Raw genomic sequence first — 11,499 nt, 5'->3', positions numbered from 1 at the left:
GTGTATGTAATTAAAATCTTGTCCACGACCGACTTCGAAGTCAGTTAGTTCTCTAATAAGCGCAAAAGTATTAAAAAGTAGTTCCACGGTAGTTCGAAACGAGCACATATATTTTAATACGAACTTTACATAATTTCTCAATTTGAGCAAACGACTCATAAAGCCGAATGCCGCAGCCGCTTTTCCGACAAGATAGTAGCTATGAAAAATGGGCAGCTAGGGCACAAAGTTCATTATATTACTTAAAGTACCTTCCTAAGTGAAGGCTGGAGGCGTATTGGTTTAAACACATGTGACTGCACAGAGACTGTTATGTTCAAATCCGGAGTAAACAGGTGTTCTACTAGTAGTATAAATGTGAACACCAAAAACCAATCTGCCAACAGCGATGCCTTCAATTCTGGCGAAGTGATTGAAGCAGAAGTGACATACTTGGGACAGTTTGCTCAGAAACGGTAATCGTTTGGCTAATACTGTGATTAATATAAATGTGCTATATTATTTGCTGAAGTTTGTTTAATTTTGATTTTTAAACCACTATCAAAGACGAAAACTGACCATGACTGGACTTCGTAGTACTGCTGCGAAAGCTTGAACTAATTAACGTCTCGACGGCAGTCTTCTTATACTACGGCTTTCATGGTCACTCTTCCTCCATCGCGAGCAGGCGAAGTTCGATCAGATGGTTACGTCTTCTAACATTTCACTCTCTTACAAATAAAACAGTATATTACAAATTCAATTGTTTTTTTTTGATAAAAGGAACACGCACTACTGCTATTTGTTTCTGAATACTTTTTTTCCCTAATATGTGGCTTTATTTACATCGTCCACAGAATGTTTTTTCCTAATGTGCTTTTTTAAATTTTTTTTACGGAAAAATTTATTACAAACCTTGAATATGCTCATTCATTGGTTGCCTGAACTAAGTTCTGAGGGGGGTGCATGTCTCGTCCGTTCTGTGTTTATTATTTCCTGTTGCTGCTGCCGTAGCCAGCTACCTCGTTAAGCATTTAATGAGCTTCATAAGTATTTAAATCGTCGTGCGGGGAATCGAAATTCGTCTTGGATAACAGATTTTTCTGAACCGCTTGAGGTATATTTAAAGATATAAAAAGATAAACAAAATCACCTCCTTTCACGTAAAGCGCTGTACGTATATGGTCCGCACGCATTGATGAAAATAGTGCGATCACATTCCACAGTTTATTACGGCTTGAAGATTTTTTTTTAAAATGAGGAATACTTGTTTTTTAGGTTGCTCCTTTGGATGTATCTGAAATTGAACAACAGCGGGATTTGCTTTACTTGTTAAACGTTGTTAGCTAGAATAAACTCTGAAGCCATGATAGTTGATTGGTTATTGTTTAACGAGATTAACAGGACAATAATTGTGTTTCTGGTAATCCAGGTCCTAGTCTCGCTAGTCAACCAATGCGGATTTATCGGACAGGCTTGGGGGTTCTGAAAGCTAAAACGAGCATTCAACTTTTTTTGTTTTCTTTTTTTTTAGGGTAGTTGCAAGATTTGATTTTGCGAGCCAAGCGTTACCAAGATCTATTTTAACGAGATAATTCTTGCCATTTTACAAAAATTTCAACATTTTCTCATAAAATGCTTGCATTAGTTGTTTTCCCCATAACAAAGCCGCCATTATGGGACCTAACTGGAAAGGGGAGGGCACTGCCCTACATCCCTCTTTCTTAGATCCGCCCCTGCTAGACAGACGTGCTGTAAGCACTGGGTTAGCCTACATCGTTTAATTAACTTGAACATTGCGCCCTCTACGATCAATGACAACGATAATTTGCGTAACTGACACTTAGGAAATCACACGATACCTTGAGTCGGCAATAACCACAGCATTTTTTAGATTTCTTTAGTCAGTGCTGCCTTTATAAGTACCACAATTTCTGATTAGATATTGCAGACGATTTCAGAGTACGCCTTCCTTGCCGCTGTTAACAATAACACGACAACGCTGATAATTACGTACTATCACCCCTCAAACAAATACTAACGTCACATGATAGCTAAATTAAAATACTCAAAGCAAATCTATTGCAAAAAAAAAAGCAATGGTACAAAAAAACGTCATGGTATGTTTTTCATGGAAATAAAAACGCTTACACTTATTTTACAACTATTTTATTTGTGGCAACGGGCGACAATACGTAGTTTGCAACAAAATATTCAGTTGTAGATCAGGAAAGAAAACGAATCCCCGGGTTGGGGGGGTAGAACTTTTTTCCAGTTCACAAAAACCGACAATATCACGTGCATTCATCCTTAGAAAACCTTACATAAAATCGTAAAAAAAGAGCCGTTCTTGGGTTTACAAATTGCGCTATGTTTGTATCCTCATTTTCTTCCCTTAAATGCCATTCCCTTTAACAAAATGAGTAATACTATCTAAACGGAAGGAAATATCTCGCGTGAATAGCAAATCAAGGAATGCGGAGAGCTGTGATTTAGATATACACTCCTACCAGCAATGAAGTTATAAAAAGGATGTAGCCACATTAGTGGGCGCATGGTCTACTGGATCGTGGTGTGGAATGGCCTTGACGATTCCTACATAAAAGAGGTACCGTGTTAGGCTGGCTCATCTCTTCGAGTTTTCTCAGCTGGACCACAACTTCCAATCATGGTACGATTTCACCTGAAATCTGCTATACTCAGCTTCTTCCACTGATGTCTCATTTTTAATATTACAATGCGTATAAATGTTTTCAAATATGCATATCTCAATTATAATATGAAAAAAAAATCGCAACCTAATGTTTTACCGCAGTGCAAATGTATATGTTTAGACAGATTTTGTCACAAAAAGGCAACTGGTCTCTCAACGTATCACAAAGCGATACATTGAGAGATCGGTTTCTGCGGACCGTAAAAACTTAAAAGTTCGTTCGAAGCTTTAGTCTACCAAATGTAGTACGTTAGAAGAAATTCCAGTGTCGGAAACAATTCATTGGCAGTCTCTAATCAGGAGCTTTATACTGTCGTTCCATTCAGGTTATCCAATCTGGCTAAAAATAATCTCGCTTAATTTAAAGTCTCTACGTCTGATCTTCATTTTTTTAGATAATATGGACAAACATTTGTAATAGAACTTTTTCCTGCAAAGAGAATAAATTAAAACCATTTTTTCTGGAATAAATATACATCTCCTTCAATACAAATTGCAAAACATCAAGATTTAGCCCTCTCTTTTTGATTTACTTCATAGAGAAAGAAACATATGCTTGGCGTATCTGACCGATTTAATCACTGAACGATCTGAACAGACGTAAAAAACAGTGTTGTTATACCATAGTGCGTGATTATCGCCTACAAGGATTTGCAACGAAGTACAATATTTGACTCCGCTGTATCACACTTTGTGGGATTTTGCTAGCTACCAACTAACACAGGTACCGATAGAGTAACCAAAGGGTTGTCTCAACAGCGGCGGCGATCTCAAAGGAGCCGTCAAACCTAGTAGCTTGCGGTCCCCACATCTCCGCGGTAATATAGACGACGTTTAGGGCTACATTACCGCGGGTCGGTTCGATTAATTACCTCCGTCGGTGCCAATTATCGTCTACCTTGTCTCACTCTCTCGGATATAGCGGAAGAGAAGACATACGTACCAGAGTAAGGACAGAGCCCAAGAGCATTTATTGGAACACTCTTAAAATGAACTACTATGTCCCCATCCAAAATGCCCCCCGCGCCGGCAAGGTAAGAAAAGGTCCTTACCTGGCCAGACGCGGGGTTCCGGAGAGCCAAGACCGGGGAAGCATCGGAGAAGTTGCCGACACACGTACTATCTCTTTCGCGGTCACCCGGACGAGTCCCTTTCCCGAAAGCGGGAAAACAAGAGGCGAAACCTCCTCGCCTGTCAGCAGTGATCCGCAACCGAGCCGGGGGGGGGGGGGGGGGGGGGGGGGGCGGAAAGAGGTCCCCCCGGGAGAGAGTGAGAGGAGAGCCCCCAAGCCAGGCGGCCCTCCGCCTCACGAACAGGTCGGAGCTCACGGCGGAGAAGGCCGAGCGTTCCGACCCGCGGCCGTTATCGCAGCCATCGGGGAAGGGAGACCAGAGGAATCCCCACAACTTCTAATCTCACACTTTTTCAGTTCATTGCGTTCTCGTCTTGGCTCTGGCCACCTGCGCTTTCGCTGGCTGCCTCGGCTACGGAGGCTACTGTGGCTGCCCCCTTGACCTCCTCCTAATCCACCGTCCACCACGCTCCAGTCGTTTCTACCCTCAGCTATGGCCATGGTCTTGGCTACGGCTACGGTCACGGCTACGGTCACTACCTTGGCTACGGATATGGCCTATCCGGCTATGGTCTCGGCTACGGCTATAGACTTGGCGATCTTGGCTACGGTGGTTTCTACAAGAAATAGAAGAAATGTATGTTTCTTTTTTCATGTTGCATTTAATTTTTGTTTAGTTTGGTAAACTTGAATGCAATTGAAATATGAAGAACTTTCAACAGGAAACAAGTATATAGACATCTAGATATTTATGTAGTAACCGTAATAAAAGATGGAAGCTGACTAACAATTAAAAAACAAATATACTGCCAGACTTGTTTAATATTCTTGCAGGTTGTGAAACCTATTTAATTAGGGAGCGCCCTCTCCTTAAGAACTGATATCGAGCGTAATCCGCTGTTAAATGTTTTGCACTGGTGCAGGATGACGAGCATGTTGAATTATCGTTTTACAACGTGCACAAGTTTTCCCCATCCCATGAACAAAATTCATGTTGTTTTAAATTCTATATGATTCTATTTATTTATTTATTTATTGAAAGTACCCTCAGGGCCCGAAGGCATTACAGAGGGGGAGAGCACATACATGAAACAAAGATAGCAATATAGTAACAAGTCAACAATATTAAATATACAACAAAGAATAATAATAATAGGTCATGGGTCACTGCTAAAATAGCTAGTGATGGAATTTCTAAACAAGTTAGTATCAGTTATAGTAGCAATCAAACCGGGGAGGTGGTTCCGTTCCTCGGCTGTGCGGGGTAAAAAAGAAGATTGAAATGTTGTGGTAAACGAACTTGGAACTCCAACTTTATCCTGATGGTCAAGACGGGATGAAATGTAAAAGGGGGGAGTAATCGTCCGATTGCGTAGGAGAGGGTTATGAAAATACATTTTATGAAATAGACATAGGCGTGAAATTTTACGTCTCAAGGAGAGAAGTGGTAAACGTAAACTATTTTTCATTGATGTGACACTAGCAGTACGATGGTAGTTGGAAAGAATGAAACGGGCTGACCTATTCTGAATGGATTCCAATGCAGTGATTAGAGTATCGTGACCGGGATCCCAGATGGAGGCTGCATATTCTAATTTAGGCCTGATTAATGTTTTGTAGAGGATCAGTTTTAGTGAAATAGGTGCCAATGAAAAGTTGCGTTTTAAGTAGCCCAACATGCAGTTAGCACGGGTAGTAACATACTGACTGTGGGGTCTCCATGAAAGGTTATTTGTTAAGTGAACACCAAGGTACTTGTACATTGCCACTTGCTCCAAAAGGTTGCCATCTAGGTGGTAACAGGGACTGTTGTTAGGCTTGCGGGACACTCTCATCTGTTTACATTTACTAATGTTTAGTTTCATCAGCCATAATTCACACCAACGAGAGACAGAGTTAATATCAGACTGAAGTGTAGACAGGTCAGAATCGTGACAGATTTCACGGTATTTACACAGTCATCGGCAAAGAGACAAACTGATGAAGACACATCAATGGGAAGATCGTTAATATAGATCAAAAATAGTAGCGGGCCTAAAACCGACCCTTGAGGAACTCCAGAACTCACAGACACAGGAGGAGAATTTTCGTTGTTAATTGTTACAAATTGTGAACGGTTATTTAGAAAAGACCGAATCCATGCGAGAACGTTAGGGTCAATGTTAAGTTTTGAAAGTTTTAACAGTAATAGCTCGTGACACACCTTATCGAATGCCTTGGCGAAATCTAAGAAAATGCAGTCCACCTGGGAGCCTCGGTCAAGAATAGAATGAAGGTCATGAGTGAAGGATAGGAGCTGAGTATCACAAGATAATGATTTACGAAATCCGTGCTGTGCTTCGGTGAAAAAATTATTCGACTCTAGGAAATGTACGAGTTGGGAAAAGATAACGTGTTCCAGAAGTTTACATGGTATGCTGGTTAATGAAATGGGACGATAATTGTTAGGGGAATACTTATCGCCACCTTTCGGAATTGGAACCACCTTCCCCACTGGCCAATCACAAGGTAAAATAGCATCTTGCAGCGACTGTTCAAACAATTTTGAAAGAATAAAAGATGAGTATAGTTTAGTGTTTTTTAAAAACTTGGAATTAATTCCGTCCACTCCTGATGAGGATGATAACTTCAGTTCATCTATAATTTTTGCAATACCAGCAGGATCAACAAAGATAGAATCCATTGGCAGATAACAGGAACAGCTCATCGAAGGGTAAGTTATGTTGCGAATATCGTAGAAAGATTCCATAAATATACTATTTAAGACATGAGCACATTCGTCACTGGGCACGCTGTTACCACTAGAAGTTATAAGAGAAATTGAAAAACGGTCCTTTTTGTTAAGAGTATTCCAAAATTTAAAGGGGTTATTTACCAACATGTCTGGAAGACTATGTGTGAAAAAGTGAGATTTAGCGCCTTCAATCGCTTTTTTGTACACTTCTACAGAATTGTGATATGCGGCCCCGCGACGCTCACACTGAGAAAACTTGGCCGCACGGTATAAGCGCTTTTTTTTATTTGACAGTCTCTTCAGGGCTTTCGTGAACCAAGGTGACTGATTATTTTCAAGTATATTTCGGAGCGGCACGTATTTGTTGATAAGGGAGATTACCTTATCTTTATACAAATTCCAGTTTTCTTCAACAGAGCGCCCCGAAAAGTCTGTCAAATACTGGTCAAAGAAAACCGCAAGATCATTGTTGATCTGCGGTTATTACTATTATTTGCCCTTGATGGGCACTTAAGTTAAAGAAGAAAAATAACGAGTCATATCACACTTGAATACTTATCTGTGATATATACGATATCACGAAACGATACATACCAAAGCAGGATGACTCTCCACATAATAAAAACAATCTTACGCATTTATTTAACTCCCCAGCCTTATTATTAGGTCGTAAAAAATTACTATTACTGATTTGGTTGGTTTAAACTTTGTAATAATTATTTTTATTGTTTCGTTGCAAAAACTTGACTTCTGATTAGTGTTCATTGGTCGAGATGATAAAAGAGCTCGAAAAAGGACGACCAGACCACTGAACAAAATCTACAAGAACCTCAAACGACAACACAGCGTTCGTTACTGATCATGATTTTATCTTCTATACGATTGAAATCAAGATTTTCACGTTAATTCGTGCTGAACTCTGTCATGCAGCATTTGTTTTTCTTGGGTAAATGGCAGTGGTCACTCGGTATTTGACATAAATATAAATTAACATCTGGTCTTGCACTTTCGAAATTACTCAAATATATATTTCTGTTGAACGACCGTATAATTGTAAAACATTATTTGCGAATAACGATGATCCCTAAAAAATATGCATTGTTAGCTCTAGTGTCGGCTCTCACATTCGTAAGGGTGAAGTAACTTCTAGTGTTTGGTAGACTTAACTGCGCGCCCCTCAACAAGCTACGCACATGGCTATGTTCCCCATCTCTTTTTGCTATTGTGGGGAGTATCCTGAGTTCAACATGGCACACGTATACTTTTTTGAGCCATTGAACAGTGCTGGAAAGCATTTTAAAAAACCGAGACAAACAAGCAAGCGAACAAACAAATAAACGACGCACAAACATATTGTATTGGGGCGTAAACTAATTTCTTTGGTGGATAACTCTATGAGCCAGACAAGTTTCTCAAATAGTCCGTAATTTCTACATTAAATAGATCGGCCTCGCGAAATATTTAGTGTCATATTTAATTCAATGGATAACATCTTAGATGCGATGATTACAATAAAAGTTTGCAACCTTTTTATTCAAGTCTACTAAAATATTTTCCCGCGAAGAATTCTACGTATTCATATCCCTAATATTAAAAAAAAAGAATCACCAATCCGTTTGTTATCGAAAACTCATTTTAGATTAACCATTAAAGACGTCTTTGGGTACCTTGAAGAGTTACCAGTGTATTTTGAACTTTCCTGTGTATAGCCTACATAAAGCGTATTGTTACATTTGTTTCCGGTGATATTAATTATTGTACTATTTCGCTTACATTTTTACTGTTCTGCACCATTTATTAAACGGAGTCCACAATTGTTTCCAGCAGCGAGCTAACACTCTAATTAGGTTACGGGAATACCCTTTGGGTCCTGGTAAACCTACTAAAAAGGGTACTGGCAAATCCAAGCAGCACATTAGAGATACATTTACGTGCAACCAATTTAAGGCAAGACGGCCCCACAGTCGCGAATCAAACGCAGAGAAACATCAAATACACACGGAATAAAGCACGTACCAGGCCGGAATCGCGACCCTGTGGCTGCTGTATCAATGGTATACTTGACTATTGAAATACATTCATTCGCAGATGACCGCATCGACAATTATGCAACAAGTATGTTGTGTTGTTCTTAATAATTCACACAAAGAATTTTATCTTCAAGTTTAAAGATTGTATGTTCAAGTTCAAAGAACTCGAAGAGTCAAAAACCATTTGACGCAGTCGCTGAAACAACTTCCACTAAAGCTGTTTGAAGCGCTTATGTTCTAGCTTCTTTCTCGTGTACAGGGACAGCATTGCCTACAGACGTTTTAAGCCCTTCGGAAGATTGCGTTACACTCAACTGTGCTCTACATCGAAATTATAACATATTATTTTACTCACCATAAAGTTGCTTAATTGGCGTAGTCTAAAGGCCCGTTCACACTCTTGCGATTGAGTAAGACCGAGAGAGACCAGACCGGTTTTTAAGCCTCTTACGATCTCTTAGGACCCGCTCCGCTGCATCGCATCCGGTCCTAAGAAGTCGCAACAGGCTTAAAAACCGGTCTCGTTTCTGTCGGTCGTACTCGGTTGCAAGAGTGTGAACGGGCCTTAAGGTGTACGTCCTTCGAGCATCCTTCGCACACCCTGAAGGGTATAAATATTTTCGTGTCTATCTACCGCACACAATGAACTGTATGAACTATCAGCTCTAATGTTATATTTTTTGTTTTGTTTTTAATTCTGCAGGAGAAATTGGAAACCCTTTGGTAAGAACTTCCCGTAAAAATTAATCGTAAATCTCATAAAAATTAACGGCTCACAAAAGCAGGGAAAAATGGTCGATGTGGTAATTTTGGATACAGATCTGTCTCACGAAGCACCATTTCCAATCCCACAAACCGTGTTCCACAGTTTGATGAATAGCGTCCGACACTTTAGAGCACCCTAAATGTTGAGCACAGGAGCCAGAGTTGCTCGTCAGTTTTCCACGTGCCGCCGCGCCGCTATTCGCCGAGATCCGATTACGTGAAGAGCCGGATGAAAAGTTGAGCGGGAAAGCAAACGTTGCCTGCGCCTTGGCGTACGTTCCCCTGCTTTGGAGTGCGCCGCGCGCCTCGAATGCGCGGCGCCGCTATTCGTCAAATTCAGTTACGTGAGGAGCTGGATCAACATGCCGTGCAAGAAAGACGGCGCTACAGAGATGAACACGCTACTCTGGCTCTCGTAGGAAGCCTATACAGGAACTCCAGTCAGCGCCAGTCAGCGCGCCAACACGCGTAGTGTAAGACTGACGTACTATCGGTGAAACATGAAATGCGAACAGAGGAGCGCGTGGCTCGCGGTACAGGCTGCGCCGCCTGGAAGTGAACCTAGGGGCGAGGGTGCGTGGCCTACTTCAAAATGTTCACGCCCCTCCCTCTGCGCTCCCCAAGCTTCAGCAGTGCGCCTCTTAGTGCGCTGAAAGCTATCACCGCTATCTTTGCTGGCTCAGCGCGTGCGGTGCGAAGAAGCTCGCCGCACGCGCCGAGCGAGCAAAGATAGCGGTGATAGATTTCAGCGCACTGAGAGGCGCACTGCCGAAGCTTGGGGAGCGCAGAGCGAAGGGCGCGAACACATCGGAGTGGGCCACGCACCCTCGCCCCTCGGCTCACTTCCAGGTGGCGCAGCCTGTACCACGAGCCAGCGCTCCTCTGTTCGCATTTCATTTTTCCCCGATAGTACATGCTTGCGCATTCACAACTCCTAAGAAGTGCTCAGGTGTACCTCGATCTTTTGCTCTGTTCAAAGTGACCCCCACTGGGGACATTTTCAACGGTTTGTCATGATTGTCTTGATCGCCGGCTTGGCTTAAGCTGGAACAAAGACTGGAATGTATAGAAATTGAGTACTTCCTAAAGTTTTTTTTTTATGTTCTAGATTGCACTGCTTCCGCAGTCAATCAAAACGTGAAAGAGCTTGAGAGATATCGAAAACACTGCCAAAGCAAATAGGAACCATAGGCGAAAAGCCATCATACTAAAGTAAAGCGAGAATGCCAATCCAAAGTGTGTCATGTTAAACCACATCATAAAAACGACCATTGGGGACGGCTGACGCCATGTGTGGGCTGCGGCGCCAGTGAGACGTGTTTCTCTTTCAGACGGAAGGGAAAAGACACTGAGTATTTCGACTTCCGTCGGTTGGCAACTGCTTCGTGGTTTCTACGTTTCGTTTAAATTGTCTTGTTGTTCGTGTATGACAAGTCTGAGGTGTATACGAAACGAGCGGGACGTTCAAATAGCGATACGGATGCAAACCTCGCCTCCATGATGCTTCTTGACTGGCGCAAACGAAACACAAAGCTGCCGACGCACAGAGCAAATAGCCATCATCGTGCAGTCTGCGTCGCGATTCAACGAGATGTGCGCATTTTCCGACACCAGACGCGTGCAATGAACTGCAAGTTTTATCATCAGCCGGTGCTTTAAAGGACTAAGTACTCCTTTCGTATGTTATAAATACTTGAAACACAACACCAAGAAACGGTGCCGCGTCCTGTGCCGGCGTAACAATACTATCAAAAGAGAGTTACACGCTGCCTCATAGCTAGGTTATACTCTTGAATTTCTTGTATTCCCCAAAGCCTAAAAATAGGCTCATAAAACGTGGAGTTGATTGCATGACATTCGTTGTTGGAAAATACGCGATTTTGTTGAACCGCGACGGCGACTCCAAACAAAATTATACTTCCTTTAACTACAACTTTCGATCGCCTTCCAGTCCGAAGCTCTAATTCAGAAGTTTGGTGGCAAAAAACCGAAAAAAGAGTAAACAAAAGAGCGAAGTTTTCATGGGAGACGCTAAAATAATCTAAACAATTATTTTTTTTGACAGCTGGCGTCAAAATAATTTTTTAAAATTATTTTCAGGTTTAGAAGTAACGCCACAAGTGATAATAATACTTCAAGTTATTTTTACATTGAATGTTGACGTAGTTATGCCTAGGAAAGATGCATTCATATTTTAAGGCTTACA

This window comes from Ixodes scapularis, unplaced genomic scaffold (genome assembly GCF_016920785.2).
Source record: "Ixodes scapularis isolate PalLabHiFi unplaced genomic scaffold, ASM1692078v2 PGA_scaffold1__304_contigs__length_218370807, whole genome shotgun sequence".
NCBI lineage: Eukaryota > Metazoa > Arthropoda > Arachnida > Ixodida > Ixodidae > Ixodes > Ixodes scapularis.
The sequence above is the reverse complement of the archived record's forward strand: the minus strand, read 5'-3'. Positions refer to the sequence as shown.